Consider the following 16661-nt stretch of genomic DNA (forward strand, 5'->3'; position numbering starts at 1 on the left):
CGGGGCTTGAGTAGAGCTCTACAAGTTGAGAATTGAGTTAGGATCGTTGGCAAATCCTGGTCTACTGAAGTCCTGGCAGAAGGTCTTTAAACTTTGGTATATGTGGATCGCTTGAAGGAAGTGAGGATGTTTAGTTTGGATAGTTTGCCACAATTGCTATCTTTAAGATGGAGAAGAAAGAGCATCTTTGGTCTGCTTGGCTCCAGAATTAGGAACTTGGGGCTGAGGGTTCTCACAGGGAGGAGGTTATAAAGGAAAATGCCTTATTCAGAGCCGTCAAGAAATGGAGTGGTTGCTGCTCTTAGTAAGCGGTGAAGTCCTCCTCATTAGAGATCTTCCAACAGGGCTTGTGTCAGATCAAATCAACAGGCCCTCATTGTGTGCCAAGGTACTGTGTTAAGAGTTGGGGATACAAATAAAGGGTTGTTGGCTATATCATGAGGGAGATTCCCTCTAAGAGCTGGACCCAGTTGGCTTAGGGTTTAGACTCTGATATTCTGATTCTGAAAGGTTTGAAAGCCCTTTATCAAGCAAAAGGCACCATATAAAAGTATAAGTGTGAGGGGCCAGATTTTGAAATTACACTTGATTCACAGACCCAGGAAGTCCTTGTTGCTTCTCTGAGCCTCAGAGTGGTGTGAATTTGCTTCAGTCCCCTGGCTTAGGTTTCCAGCTACTAACCTGTTAGACTGTATTAGACAGGAGACCTCCTTCTTTGTCCCCCAAGCCTAGGTTCACAGTAGGTCTCAGGAAAACCTTGTCAGCTCGTTGATCGATTTAACCACCTCAGTTCTCACTCTGGGTTAGAAATCTCAGCTCCTTTACAACCTCCCCCATCTTTCCAAAGAATGTTTCTGGGTGTAAACTTTCCAAATTTAGTGTTTCTTTATTTTCACATGCTATTTTTAAATAACATGTTGCTTAGTTTGAAGAAACCGAAATAACTTCAACAGCTGCAGTTTGGAAGAGAATGATCTTGGAGTTGAATCTCTGTGCCAGAAACACAGCAAACTTCACTTTTTGTTCCCTAGATGTTGTTTCTTCCAAAGGGAATAATAGCAATGATAATCCTTATTTCTGGAGCACACTCCCCATGCCATGCAGCGGGAAGGTCTCATGAGATTTGTTATCTTTATTTTGTTGAAACCGAGGCTCAGGTAGGTTGCGGCATCATCAGTTTTAGACATTGAAGGCACCTTGAAGTGGTCATATAATCTAACCCTCTCCCTTTCATAGATGAACAGCTGAGGCCCAGAGAAGTAAGCTGAATTGTCCAAAGTCACATTGCAGATAATAAGGAGCAGTGTTAGGATTAGAACCCAGGTCCTCTGGCTCTAAGCCCAAAGCTCGTTGCCTTAATTAATTATGTGTTGTCTGTCTTTGTGGCCCAGGGTGTCAGAACCCAACACTGGGCCTCATTCACCAAACTCCAAGTGCCAAGGCACTTTCTGCTACGCTGCCTTGGTATTATAGGCAAAGGCATTCTTCCCTCCTTGAGCATGTTTCTTAGTAGGCCCATGTTAGTTGCTTGTCATTGTTAGCATCTCTAATAGGGTGTGGAGTTACCGAATCTTGGAGCTAGAAGAGACTTGTAGTACTATGGTATGATAGAGGCCTGAACTCGAAGCCAAGAGACCTGGGATCTAGGCCTGGGCCCACCACTCACTTACACGGTCTGTGAGTCTGAGTATGTGCCTCACTTCTCCAAACCTCAGTATCCTCAGGTGCGAGATGAGAGTATGAAGAGTTGTAGCACCTGTGTCCCAAGGGATCTATTATTGAGAGGCAGCCTGGGATAGTGAAGAGGAGAGAGGATCGTTGCCGGAGAGCCGGGGGGACCTCAAAGGCCATCTAGTTTGAGTGCCTTATTTTTACAAATGAGCAATCTGAGGCCCGGAGACCTGAAGTCACTTGCCTGGGTTCTCACAACTAGTAAAAGTCAGAGGTTCATTTGAACCAAGCTCCTCTGACTCTAGAAGCATCCCTCTTTCCATTATCATGCTTCCTCTTGCAGGAGATCTGGGTTATAATCTTGACTCAGGCATTTACTGGTGTCAGACTGTCTCATATTGGGCAAGGCACATGGCCTCTGACCTCGTCTGCTATTTAAGGATAATAAAACTCGACCTAACTTGCGGAACACTCAGCACGATGCCTGTCACATAATAAATATCGACTGGCTGACATGCTGCCCTTACAAAGCAGGTTTGAACAGAGTGCTCTGTAAGCCTTAAAGGACTATAGCAATAGGAGTCATTGTATGAGTGAGCGCGCAAGCTGCGAGTGCTGGTGTTATGTGTTTCTGAAGCTTAAAAAATCCTTGGCTTATAGCATTTTCTTTTTGGAGGGGAGAAGGCAAGGCAGTTGGAGTTAAGTGACTTGTCGAAGGTCTCACTGCTAGTAAGTGTCAAGCTGAATTTGAACTCAGGTCCTCCTGACTCCAGGGCTGGTGCTCTATTCGCTGTGCCACCTAGCTGCCCCTTATAGCACTTTCAGTGAATAAATAGATATTTTCTGAGTTGATGGTGAGTAAAGGGCACCATGATAGGAGTGATAGGGGTGAGATTAGAACACTTGACCTTTCTCTGTCCCTGTCAAACCGAATCTTATTTCTGGTAGTGTAGACATCATAGACTCTGTGAGTCTTCTGAGACACGATAGATTGTGTTTGTGCCAAGGGTTTTTAGTAATAATCATAACTCACATGGCACTGAGTAAGCTGAGAGTTTAACACACTATCAGTCTGCGGTGTGTTGGGATCTGAGCTTAATAGGTTTGTTTTTGCTGAGTAGATGGTAAATTGATAAGTTTATTTAAAACATACCATGTTTAAGGCTAATATGGAAATATGTTTTGTGTGATTTCACATATATAATTGATATCAGATTGCTTGCCATCTCAGTGAGTGGAGGAGGGACTGAAGGGAAGGAGAGAATTTGTAACTCAATTTTTAAAAAAGAGTGGTAAAAGTAAATAAATAAGGAGGGCATATTGAAGCATTAATAGTTTACATGAGAAGAGAATGGAAGTTCCTTAAAGACAGAGGCTTTTTATTTTTTTTCTTCTTATCCCTACTGCCAGCTACATATAGTGCCTTCATACAGTATGATTTCTCTATAGCAACAATAAAATTCAGGAAGGAATTTTCAGAAGTCAAATCCCTTTAAAAATCATTACAAAATGCCATAAAATCTCTGGAACCTAATGTAGCAAAGTACTTTCAAACCCTCTGTCGATACAATGACAAAATGTTCTCTACAGATATGGACAATGGAAGGATATTCATTGCTCATGGCTGGGACGCATCAATATACTACAAATGACAATACTACCTAAATTAATTTAAAGATTTAGTGATAGAACAGTCAAACTAGCAAGGAAATACTTTATAGAACGAGACAAAATAATAAAATTCATTTGGAAGAACAAAAAGTCTAGAATCTCAAGGGAAATTACAAAAATATTTAGGAATAAAGGAGGAAGAGCACTTTCTAATCTCACATTATACCATAAATTGGTAATGGCTAAAAAACAGAAAAGGAGATGAGCAGAATAGACTAGGTGGGGAGTAATCTACAACAGTCCCACTCATCCTAGTGTTTGATAAGCCCCAAAACAATAATTTCTTGGGGGAAGAATTCCTTGTTTGACCAGAACTTCTAGGAAAACTGGAGAACAGTTTGACAAGTATTTGCTTTAGACCAACATCTTCTACCCTACACTATAGTGAGCTTAGAATGGATATATTACCTGAATAGTAAAATGCATGCCATAATAAGTGCTTGTTGAAATAGAAACTGAGTGCTTTGAAATTATAGTGATAAAGCTTTGGCCCATCAGAGGTATGAAAAGGCATCTCTGTTCCTCTTGGCAAAAGTGAGGGACTATTGGGTGTGGAATACTGACTGTAAATAGTGTCAGACTTTTTTCTGAGTGTTGATTTTGCAAAACTAGTTCCCCCCCACCCTTTTAAATTTTTTTTTTTTTGTTATAAAGAATGACTCACTGGCTGTGAAGTGGAGAGGAATACATTTGGAAATACAGGTTACATAATAATAACAGAATTTTATTTTTAAAAACTTTGTTGAGTTGGGTTGAATTTGAATAGTGCTTTTAAGATTTCTAAAGTGCTTTATATAGTTCTGTGACTACATCCTAGGGTCATCCATTATTAGAGCTAGAAATGACCCTAGAACATATTTGATGGATTCCTGATTTCTTAATGTGGCAGTCACTCCACTTAGAACATAGAATGGCAAAGCTAGCATGGGCCTTAGAACATAGAATGGCAGAGTTGGAATGTACTATCTAAACTAGTCCACCGTGTTTTCCCCAGGTGTCTATGGAGTGTCTTACATCAGACCGATCTCAAAATTGACATCAGACATCTTTCCTAAATCTCCCTTGCATTTGAAGATCGGCCAGTGAGGCCAAGGAAGAAATTCATTTTGCCTGATTGCAATCCCGAGCTCATGGTCCCTCCGGGGAAGTGTATCATATAAGAAACCACATCATATGGATAGACAGTAGGTAATTCCCTCAATACAGAGACACCTAGAATCACAGAATGTCAAAGTAGTCAAGGACTATGATCCAACTCCCTCAATTTTATAGCTGAGGAAACTGAGACCAAAGAAGAGCTATTGACTTTTCTCAGTCACTTTGCTCGTTGGTGCCAGTTCTACTGCTTCTCCCTGATTCCAGGGTTCTTTCCACGATGCCATTTAGTTCTCGTCAGTATCTAAGCCTTATACCCTTAACCCGCTTACCTTGGCTTAGCCATATCTCCTCTAACAAATGCTTACAGTAGGTGCTTTACATCTCTATTAGTTGAATGGAATCAAATCATTCTGAGCCCTGGTGCCTCCTCTCCAAATACACCTTGTGTTTCTACTCATCATCTTCTTTAGTTGACGTTTAGGATTTTTGCAAACTTGATGTGGACAATCCTATGAAAAATGCTTTTCTTTGGCCTTTTTTGGCCTAGCGTCACACTGCCCCTTCATTTTGACGTTGTAGGCCAAGGACAGCCCTTGGTACCCAGCCTCTCTGTTAAGAAGGAATCAGGAGTTGGCCCCAAGTTTTCCCTAATCCATCTACCCCACAGCTATGTCCAAAGAGATGTTTCCTAAAGTGCCAGCGTCACCATGTCTCTCCCAGAGTCAAATGTAAACTCCTCTGTCATCTAAACTGTATTGTAGCCTGACTCCCCACCCGCCTTACCAACCTTTACAACACATTATTCTACTCCACACACACTACAGTTCAGTTAGACTGACCTTTTTGCTGTTCCTCACACATAGGACAGTCGATCTCCCATCTATGTGCCTTGTAATGGCTATCCCTTGCCTGGAATGGACTCCCACCCCCATTTTTCTATTTCTCACAATCCCTGGTTTCCTTTAAACCTCATCTCAAGTACCACCTTTTACATGAAACCTTATGTGATGCTGCTAGTGGTCCCACACACCTCTCCTCCTCCTCCTTTAACTTGTATCTAGTTTGTATCCAACTGTCTACATATGTACTCTCTCTTCTGGCAAGATTGTGAGGCAGCTGGGTGCTACAGTGGATAGAGCTCTGGCCTGGAGTCCAGAAGACCTGAATTCAAATCCAGCCATAGACACGTACTAGCTGTGTGACCCTGAGCAAGTCACTTTATCTTCATCTACCTCAATTTCTTCAGTTATAAAATGGGGGTAATAAAAGCACCTACTTCCTAAGGCTGTCATAAAGGACTTTGCAAATTTTATAGCACCGTCTAAATGCTAGCTATCATTATAGACGGTAAACTCCTCGAGGGCAGAGACTATTTCGTTTTTGTCAGTGTATCCCCAGTGCCTAGTACAGTATCTGGCAGGCCCTTAATAAATGTATACTGATTGATCAGTTGAAATGTCTTCTTACATAGGCATACCACATTCCTTCCATCCTGACCATTTCTGATCCTCCTTAATCTTTTCGTGACCTCTCTCCGGCAAAAATGCACAGGGAAGATGTTGCAGAAATCTCTGAGTTGTCAATAATCATAGCTGGTATTTCCATAGCACTGTGTCTTCCAAAATGCTTCCCTGTGAAATGGGGGAGGGTTATTAAAATAATCCCTATTTTACAGATGACAAAACTGGAGAGATAACTTGTCCAAGGTTAGTAAAATGGCAAAACTAGGATTCTTACGACCATAACTAAGAAAGGGACCTTAGATGGTATCTAATCCAACCCCTTAATTTTAAGGATGAGCAGACGAAGGCCTGAGGATGGGACATAGCTTGCCTGAGATGACCCAGGAGGTAAATAGCAGTGTTGGGATTCAGTCCTAGCTTCCCCAAGTTCCAAATCAGCGTCCTTGGTGCTCAGCCACCTTTCCAAATTCATTGCTGTTTCCTTCCAGCTCCATTATTGAAAGCAGGGGAAAAAATGATCGGTCTTGGGATAGGTTGATAAGGGAGCTGGGGGGAGGTGAGAACAGTGGCTTTTAGGCCCATTGTTCATTCAGGGTCTGTCCCAGAAGGCCCCTTTGCCTCGTAACTTGACCTTTGTCTCATTTCTCACCATTTTATGAGATTGCACTGGGATTTTAAAATAGAATCAGCCCTGTCACTTGAGACACTTTTAGCCTAACTGGACAGAGCACTCCCTATGGGGAGTGATTAACCCAACACTAACTGTTGCTACAGCATTTGATTATGTGAGTCTGTCTAGTCTCTTAATTAAGTTGCTCAACTTCCCTCAGACATAGAATCCAGAAAATCATAGCATGGTACCATGGGGCCACTAGATACCAAGTCAGGAGATCTGTGTTCCAGGCCCAGCACCACCACAGTGTTACTGTACGACCTTGGGCAAATCCCTTCTGCTCTCTGGGCCTTAGTTTCTCCTTCTGTAAAATGAGGGAGAGGTTAGCAATAAATGATCTCTAAGGTAGGCCTCTTCCCCTACAATGTTGTGGAGGTGGCCCCAGGGTTTCAGAGCCTGTGCCAGCAGAACAAAAGAGCCAGCCGAAACTCTGCCAGACTGGACAAGTTTAGATTATAGGCCTGGTGATGAACATATGCGTGGATGCACACAGATCAGCCTTGCTCATCTTGGAAATATTGATCATTCATGGATGCAGTAACATCTCCTGACATCTGTATGTGAAATCTCACAGGAGGGTTGAAATCCTCACATACAGTAGAACGTGAGCTTCACGCAGCAGAGACTAGATCATTTTTGTCTCTGAATCCCCGGCATCCAAAGCAGTGCTTGGCACAGGAACCTTTAGGACATGCTTTTTGATGGATTGTGCCACTAGATGTAGTACCTGAATGACATTATCACAGATCCTTGAAGTAATATATAGAAACTCTAGTATTCTTGGGGTTTTTTTAAGTGTTTTGTTTTAATGCCATTTTCATTTCTGACTGTACCTCTTCCTTTTCCCCTACCCAGCAAGCTAGCCAAAGATTAAAATAAGGCCAGAAAGAGTTCAGCAAAACCAGCCACCAATTAGCTATGCCTCACAGTGTATGCAGCACCCTGTTCCTCTTTGCATTTTCTCATCTCTTCAGCAAGGTTAGTCAAGCCTGGTGCCCACTAGACTGTGATCCCCTTGAGGGTAGGGACTGTTTTTTGCCTCTTTTTGTATCCTCGGTGCCAGTTTGTGGCACGTAGTAGGCATTTCATAATGTTTATTAGCTATCGATTGATTGTAATTACACAATGGCCATTCTCATGAAGTTTTGGGGGGAGGAGGGTGGAGAGGGTAGAGTTTTTTGGAGTTACGTTATTGGAGCCGTTGTTTATGCTGTTTTCCTGGTTCTTCTTTGTTTTGCATCAGCTCAGGTTTTCCTATGCTTCTCAAAATTCTGCATCTTTGTTGCTTCTGACAGTGCTATAATATCGCATTACATTCCTGCATCACAGTTTGTTTAGTCATTTCTCAGTCAGTAGGCCCCTACTTTATTTCTAGTTTTTGGCTTTCTGATGTTCTTCAATTCTACCATCCAAAGGAGGGAGTTGAGATAAGAGCTTGGGACTTGCTCAGACTCTTGTCTTGACGTTGCTTGGAAATGTGGTGAATACATCTGTGCATTCACTGGACAAGCATTTCCTAAACATCTTCTGTGTGAGTCTAGGCTCTAAGGGGGAATAGAACAGCCATTTCCATTTCTATAACTTTCCTCAGTAGTTCTCTGAGGTTAGTGGCTGCACGTATTATTGCCCCTGTTTTCCAGATGAGAAGACAGACTCAGGGAGGTCAAGTTACTTGCCTGTTCTTGTATAATTAGTCTTTGTTTGAGCTGGTCTTTAAACAAATCAGCCAACTTTTACTAGGCGCGTACTATGTTCGGACCTCTGTCTGAGTCCCTGAGGGCTATTTAAAGTGAGCTAAAATTAGTGTCCACCTCCTTGGAGCTCAGTCTAGTTGGAGAATGAAGAGTAAACCCAGGTTGCCACGGTACCATGCAGAGTGGGTTAAGGAGGTCAAAGCGGGTCCCACCTCTCTTCTGACTTGTAGGTGCAGCATTCTTTTCCCACCACACTCAAATGGTTCTGTGATCTTATCAATTCAGGAGTTCCCTTCCAAGCGTGCCAACTGCAGCCCATCCATGCCTGTACAACTCTTCTTTGTGCCCTTTTTTGTTTCTCTAAAAGCTTTTCCCTGTGAAATCTCGATTCAGTAAGCATACTTCTTCCAAGAGCCATTGTAGGATTGTCTGCCTATCTTTGTGGATGTTGAAACATTCTATAAATGTGAGTTTTTATGATTCTAAAAAATTGTACTTCATACAGGTATGCAGCTTAAGTGTTTGTGATTTTTAGGAACATAAGCCAAAATTCATATTTAGTTGATCTGACTGTAGAGTTTATTGAGGACAAAGAAACCAATTTAATGGAAAAGGAGACACAGACAGTTCTACTTATTGGCCCTTTTCCAGTTGTCTTAGAATTGGTTCAGTCTAGAGTCGACACTTATCCAACCATTACATCCATGGTAGATGTTAGTTGCTGCAGGGTTTCATACATAGATGGATAAGGGATAGTCATGTCTCTTTCAAATCATTGGAAGGGTAAACAGTCTCTTTGTACCTCATTCATAAGTCATAGAAAGCTAAACGCAAGTTTGTTGGAATTCTTTTGGTATCAGGGCTCACAGATAACTCCAACTGTATCCATATACTCACAGATACTCCAGTTATATCTGATAGTCCCTCTTCTTCCTCTGAAGTAAGGGACTTTATCTAATCATCCTGCATCACAAGGGAAGCTGACCTTCGGGATGACTTCTGTTGTATTCTTCCTCTTCCTCAAATCTGAGTGGGCCGCTAGAGTTCTGCTGCCATCCAATTGTAAGACACTTGGGTTTGGATCTCAGCTCTGCCACTTACTAGCTATTTGTCCCTGAACAAATCTTTTCATCTTTCTCACCCTCAGTTTTGCCATATTTCAGTTGGTAACAATAATCCTTGCACTACCTTCTTTACAGTGTTGCTATGAGGAGAACTTTTTGTAAATGTGCTTTTTAGGTCTGGGGAATAGTTATTAAAATGTTGTTCAGTCGTGTCCACCTCTTTGTGACCCCATTTGGAGTTTTCTTGGCAAAGATGCTAGAGTGGTTTGACATTTCCTTCTCCAGCTCATTTTACAGATGAGGAAACGGAGGCAAACAGGGTTAAGTGTTTTTTCCCAGGGTCACACAGCCAGTAAGTGTCTGAGGCTGGATTTCAACTCAGGTCTTCCTGACTCCAGCCCTAGTGCTCCATCCACTGTACCATCCAACTGCCCCATTTATTAGAATAGTAGCTTTCATTTGTATGGTGCTCTTACAGATATGTTTCATTGGAATATTGCAGCCCTGGGCAGTAGAGACTGTCCCAGTAATCTCATTTTATGGGAAGGCTAGTAAGGGGCAGAGGCAGCTCTAGAATGGGATCTTCTGACTGTAGCGTTATTCCATTATGCAGGTAAATCTCCATTTTCTCTCAACAGTTGTGCTTGATTTCTCCTCCAGAAAACTTCCTGCCCCTCATGCCAGGTACCTCCCCTATTAGATTACAAGCTCCTTGAGGGCAGGGGCTGTCCTTTCTCTTACTTGTATGTGCAGTGCTTATCACAGTGCCTGGCACATAGTAGGTGCTTAATAAATGCTTATTGAATTATATTTTTAAAATGTGCCCCAGTGCCTGTCACACTATCAGCCTGCTGGTGGAAAACAGGCAAAGTTGCAAACCTTGCCCTTTCCATTTCCTTTTTAAAGATCATTATTCTCCTGGAATGCAGGTTCCTGATATCTTGATCCCTTCCTGCTTCTCCCTCTTGCTTCCCAGGAGCTGTGCAGAATGCTTGCCAGGGGAGACTGTTCACTAGTCCTGTCACTGGCAGCAGAACATCCTTGTTTGGATCCAGAGAGAGGTTTTTCTTTCCTACCAATTTCATGAAGCTGGCTGCCTGGAGGATGAGGTGCCACCTTCTGCCCCAGTGGGTAGTTTTGTTCTTGCTGGAGGCAATATGTTGTAGTACAAAGAACCCCAGACTTAGAATTAAGTAAAGTACTGAATTTTAATCCTACTCCCAGTTCCTTTATTAAGCTGAGTGACCAGGGCCAAATGACTTCCTCTCTCTGAATCTCCCTTTTGGCATCTGTAGAATTCAGAAAGTTGTGAGATTCTCATGAGGTCTAATGATATAATAGAAACACTTTGTAAACATTCAAAATCAGTACATGTAAGTTAGCTTTTGTTATCAGTGATGTTATTCTCATCTCCTCCTCCGGGAGAAATGGGAGATTCCCCACCACTGAATGTCTTCAGATAGAGGCTGGCTGACCCCCAGGATGGTGTCTTTTAGAGGAGATTCCTGCTTCAAGTAGGGTTTGGATTCTGTGGATTCCAGCTCTTCTAGTTCTGAAATTATTTGAATAAAAGTGGATTTCTCCCAGGTTCCTTGGGATTGGGAGGAGATGAAGGCATTGTACTGAGGCATGACACAGAGAAAGCTTTCTAGCCTGGAGCACCAGGCAGCTCACTGCTATGGAGGCATGGCATCGGGCAGCTTCGCTGCCCTTGCAGGCTGCTTTGTCCAACTTCTGTGAAATGAGGGAGTTGAACTAGCCGAACTTTGGTGTTCTTTCCAGTTCTGAAACTCCACAGGGCATGTACTTTTCAGATGGCTACAGTTTGGCTCCACAAAGCGGTTACATGGATGCCCAGCTTAGCAGAGGAGGGACTTTGCATCACAGCACAGCTCCCCATCTGATACCTGGTCCCTGCCCATCAACAGCTATTCCTGAGGGAAAGAAGGGGCATCAAGGCCCAGCCGGCCAGAGCTATGAGGCGCCCTGGACACCTGGGGAGTCTACATACATACCCCTCTACCAGCGTACTTTTCAGTTTGCAAATAAGGTGACTAAATGTCCCTGCCCTTTGACCCAAAGTTCTGCTGCTACACACATATTCCATGGAGGTCAGTGGTAAAAAGTCCCCACATGCCCCAAAATATTTATAGGAGCACTTTTTGTGGTAGCAGAGACCTAGAAACAAAGTGAATGCCCATTGATTGGAACCATGGTTAATGAATATAAAATAATACTAATGATGAAAGATAGCATTTATGTAGTGTCTCCTACACACCACGCACTAAGCTCTTTACCAATATGATCTCACCTGATCCTCACAGCAACCCTGGGAGGTAAAGTGCTGTACCTGTTCCCTTTCTACAGTTGAGGAAACTGGGGCAAACAGAGGTTAAGTGACTTGCCCCGGGTCACGTAATTAGGAAGCTTCTGGGCCCGGACGTAAACTTGGGCCTTCCTGACTATGCTGTGAAGAAATGGCAAATATGAGGAATATAGTATGGAAAAACTGACATGATCTGATTCAGTGTGAAGTAAGCAGAGCCAAGGAAACATTGTAGAGTGGCCACAGCGATGTAACTGGAAGGAACGGAGCCCGTAAAATAATCTAAAGTCAGTCTTGCTGAATTACAGAAAACAAGAGCTGTAAAGAGGAGCCTCGCCCCCTCCCCCTCCTCAGCAGAAGTGGAGGGTCCACATGCGTGAATCATTGCCCAGAATGTCAGGGTTTTTTCAATATATTGACCAATTGTGCTGAATTTTTGTTGTTCTCTTCCCTTTAATACCCCTTCCCCCCTTACAAAACTCTTTGTTATAAGAGATTTCTCTCTGGGAGACATAAATTTACATGACGTACAAACAAAAAATATTCATTAAAATCTATTTTTAAGAAAGAATCTAGTCAGCCTACTCGTTGAATGGGAAACACCCCAGGAACTACAGTATAAAGTAGGAGGAGAGTAGTCACCTACCAGAGTTACCTGGAACCCTGAGTTAAAGACCTCTGGCAGCTGCTGCCCCTCTCAGGAATCCTGAGCCTGCTGTTGTTGGGGCAGGTTGAGGGAGGAGAGAGACAGAGAGGCAGAGAGAGAAAGCCCAAGCAACAGGAGCAGACCGTGCCTACCACAAGGCCACTGATCGAGAGTCAGAGACTAAATTGGCAAGATCTCACTGTGGGGATGGTTTGGCCTTTTTTTTTTTTAAGTCCAATCTCAGTAGTAGAGAGAAATTCCCTAGAAATGTGCCCTTGATGACTCAGTTTCTAAGAATGGCTCTTCTTAAAATCAGTGTTAGCGTTTTAATTCTTGGGAACCACCTGTCTCCCTTCTCTGGGCCGTGTACCCCAAGACTGTCATCCTTTCCCCTGAATCCCTGGGACACCCCAATGTAGAGTCCACCACTCATTGGCCAGGGCCCCATGCTTTACACTCAGCCATCTTTCCTCCCCAACTTGGTCCCTCCATCCAGCTAAATTAGCTCACTGTAGTTTCATTCCCTCTTAGAATTGATAAAATGTGTTTTTTTTCTCCCTTCTTTGTAGAAATGAGGGATCACTATACATAAGGTTAGACTTTGTTGATATGTTGGTTAGTTTGGCTGAACTTTTTTTTTCTTTTTAGTTTTTTTATTAGTGATAGCTCTTTTTTGCAGTGGGGAAAGAAATGTACTTCCCTCCTTTTTTAGAAAGGAAAGCTCAGCGGGTAGATCCCCAAATGTCTGTGATAGAAAAACAAAAAGCTGTGATAAAACTTTTTCTAAAAAATGCTCTTGGCTCACACCGTAACTGGCTGCTACCCTTTGTCTGGTCCTCCCTTTGCCCTTTGTGTAACTTACTATTGTGCCACCTCTTTTGAACTGTAAGCTCCTCAAGGAACTTTAGGGGAGGGAGGTTCTGAGCTGAGATTTCGTCAATATGGAAACCCCCTACATTGATGGAGATGATGGGTCATTTTAAAATTTATAATCTGAGAGTTGCCTGAGGGACAGAGAGGTGAAGTAATTTGCCCAGAGTCACACAGCCCGGATGTCAGAAGCAAAACACAAACCTACATCATCCTGACTTTTCCCGCCCCACCCTACCCCCTCCATGCTGCCTCTTTATAGTAGGTATTTCTTAAAAGTTTGGTTTAAATTGATCTAAAATGATTCCATCATGGTATAGTGGCAGGAACCCTGAATCTGGAGTCAGAAAAGTGGGGTTCAGATTCTGGCCCTGCTTCTTCCTGCTGCTATCATCTCAGGTCAGTTCCTTCCCCCTTCTCTGGGTCTGAGTGGCCTCCCTGGTAAAAGTGAGGCCTTGGCCTGGAATGTCTCCACATTCTCTCCCAGCTCTTAATCCTATTATTTGGACCTCTGATAAGAGGGTAGAGATACAGGAGGTTAAGCCCGTCACATCCCACCATGAAGGTGGCCTCATGCCCTGTCCGTATTCTCCTCTTAAAGTTACCTTTTGGGTGCTGTGAGCATGTGCAGAATGGCAGAGCTGGAGAGGCCATTTGAATGAGTTGGCTCTATGGGGCCTCTCCCTGCATTCTACAGTTCAGCCAAATTGGCTTTCTGGCTGTCTTTCATACCCAGTCATCTATTGCCCATCTCTCTGCCTTGGCAGTGGTTGTTCCCCTGCCCAGAACGTTCTTCCTCCTCACCTCACCCTCTTAGAATCCTTGGCTTCCTTCAAGACTGGTCAAATGTCACTTTCTACTTAAAGTCTTTCCCCCCACTTCTTGTATGTGTTTCATATGTGTGCATGTTGCGCAAACCTCCCTCCCTATTTGAATGTAAACTCTTGGTCTTTGACTTGTCTTTTGGTCTCCCTCCCCTCAAAGATTCTGTAGGGGAGGGGTTTAGGGATTGAGCAGATTTCATTAAGAATACTTCCCTGGGCCATTCAGTCCTGTCCTTTCCAAAGCAGCTGAAGCATTCCAGTTATTGCTTAAGGAAAAGATGCCTAATTCTAGATACATAGACACTCAACTTCCTGGATATTTGTACAGCTGGAATCTATGGGTGGAAGTGATGGGGTTTGCTGTAAACCTAAAAATTCCCCTTTTCCCTGAGTGGTCATTACCTTGTGCCCAAGGCAGACACCTGGGAAAGGCTTTGATGGGCCTTCTCTAGGAAAGTTTGCTGGGAAACTGGGTTTTTACTATTAGACAGACCAAGAAGGAAGCCAAGCTCATTCCTCCCAGGACTACTCACTGGGTTGGGCAATAGCCTGGGTCAGGCTGACCTCTCTTTAGTATCTAAGACAGCAGTGGCAGAGCTGAACGTGTGCTGAAATTGGAGTCTTGAGGCTTTAGCTCGGAGGCCTGGCAGTGTAAGTGACGTAAGCAGGTGACTTCTCTCTGAGGCTATTTGCTTATCTGCAAAATGGTTATATTTCTTCTCCTTGACTCATGTGGTATAAAGCTTTATGGAAAAGTGAGCTGTGCTCTGGGAGAGGGGATGGCTTCTTAACCTTCCTGATGTGGTTGAGGAAGTCCCCTTGCTCCCTGGGCCATGGTGCCAATCCCGTTGGCCTTGGAAGGGATGGTCACTGGTGTAGCTCATCCCAGTCTTTCTGGCATTGGAGACCCTTGGGCTAACCAGAGCAGTTGGGCCGATAGCAGGGATTGTGTAGATTTGTTTGGGATGCTGCGCTGTCTCCTTTTCAGCCAGCATCAGTGGGTGTCCTGGTGCTCAGTCCACCTCAGACAGCTGATGAGGGATTGTCAGACTGCTCCATGGCCCGGGCCCTTCCAGATGCCGGGAGACTTTTCTTGGGTCTGGTTCAGGATGTCCTTAGGATTTCAGACTGACTACTTCTGTTCTCCCTTGCTCGGGGTGCTCCCCTTTAGATACTCTGCATCCACACCAGCCCACACAGTCCTTCCTCAGAAGCCACTGAAATTCCTCTGAGAGCCTTTGTGTCCTTGTGTGTGAAAAGGAAATAATTATAAATAAACAATAAATAAATAAAACAATAAACACCTCCCCCCACAGCTGTCACAGAGAGAGAATACCACAATAGAAATTCACAATGTTCTCATAATTATCACCTACCTCTAAACCAGATTTCCCACAGCTGCCAGAATAATTCTTCTGTCTTAGGTTTTATATCTTCATTACAAACATACTGCCACTCCTCACCAAGTGAAATCTAAATTCAGCCTGGCATTCAAGGCCTACTATCCTCCTTCCCCCATCCCTATCCAGCCTCATATTGAAATATTGCTCTCGTCAGCATTCCTGTATTCACACTGGGTCATGGTACTTGTCTTCCTTCTGAACTTAGTGCACAAAGCTCTGAACATGGAGTCAAATAGACCTGAGTTCAAATGCAGCCTTAGATATGACCCTGGGCAAGTTACTTCTTTCTGCCTCAGTTGCCTATCTGTCAAAAGAGAATAATAATGGCGCCTACTTCCCATGGTGGTTGTAAAGATCAAAGAAGATATGTGTAAAGCACATGGACAACCTTAAAGTGCTGCCTCTTACTGCAGACCAGAACAGGCCTGGACCAGAAACTCCTCAAAGGCAGAGAGGGTTCCTTTTTTATCGCCCTCATGTAATATCTAGCACATAATAGATCTTTCATGTGTTGCAAAGATCAAATGAGATAAAATTTGTAAAGCATTTTGCAAACCTTAAAAGCACTACTTAAAGGCTATTCTCATCATATGTAGTGGGAGGAGCTGCGCTCTTAGAGTCCAGTAGCTTGGGTTTGATTCCCAGGCCTGGCACTTTCCTAGCTGTGTGAACTTACAAGCCACTTAATAATTCTGAATTTCAGTTTGCTCTTCTGAAACGAGGATAATATTCCCCTGGCTTCCTGCCTTCCAGGATTGTTATGGAGAACATGATCTGTCGATCATTAATATGCCACGGAAATGGCCTGACACACTTAATAAATGCTTGTTGGTTAGTTATTATCCTTCCCATTTTTTTTGCCTCTGCTGTATAATTTCCCTTCCCTCTACTCCATGAATCTGTTTATCAGTTTCTTTGGGGCACAGCTTCAGATTCATCTCTCCCCAGAAGCCTTCCATGCCTAACCTCCCCTGAGCAGGTGATTCCCTTCCTTTCTCTCCCTCAGCACTAATCTGTCACCTGTGTAACATCACTGCACAGTAGAGAGACATTGAGCCTCATAGAGAAGTCTGAATTCAGGTTCCACCTCTGACTTGGGTGACCCTGCATAAGTCTCTTAGCTTTACATTGCTCTAAGCCAAATCTGTGTTGATAGACTAACTTTCTTCTTTGAGAGATTCCTATACCCAAAAGTCCAATCTCTCTACTCCCTTCTCCCCTGTAATGTTAATGGAATGGAAGATCTTCCCCGCCCATT

At 43.5% G+C, this 16661-nt stretch overlaps 1 protein-coding gene across 2 annotated transcripts in view; it reads left to right on the forward strand.

The window, feature by feature from the left end:
- Positions 1 to 16661, forward strand: part of SBNO2 (strawberry notch homolog 2) — a 227421-nt gene that overhangs the window by 153478 nt on the left and 57282 nt on the right. The gene's annotated exons all lie outside the window — the stretch shown is intronic.

The sequence above is a fragment of the Trichosurus vulpecula genome, chromosome 1 (genome assembly GCF_011100635.1).
Source record: "Trichosurus vulpecula isolate mTriVul1 chromosome 1, mTriVul1.pri, whole genome shotgun sequence".
NCBI classification, from domain to species: domain Eukaryota; kingdom Metazoa; phylum Chordata; class Mammalia; order Diprotodontia; family Phalangeridae; genus Trichosurus; species Trichosurus vulpecula.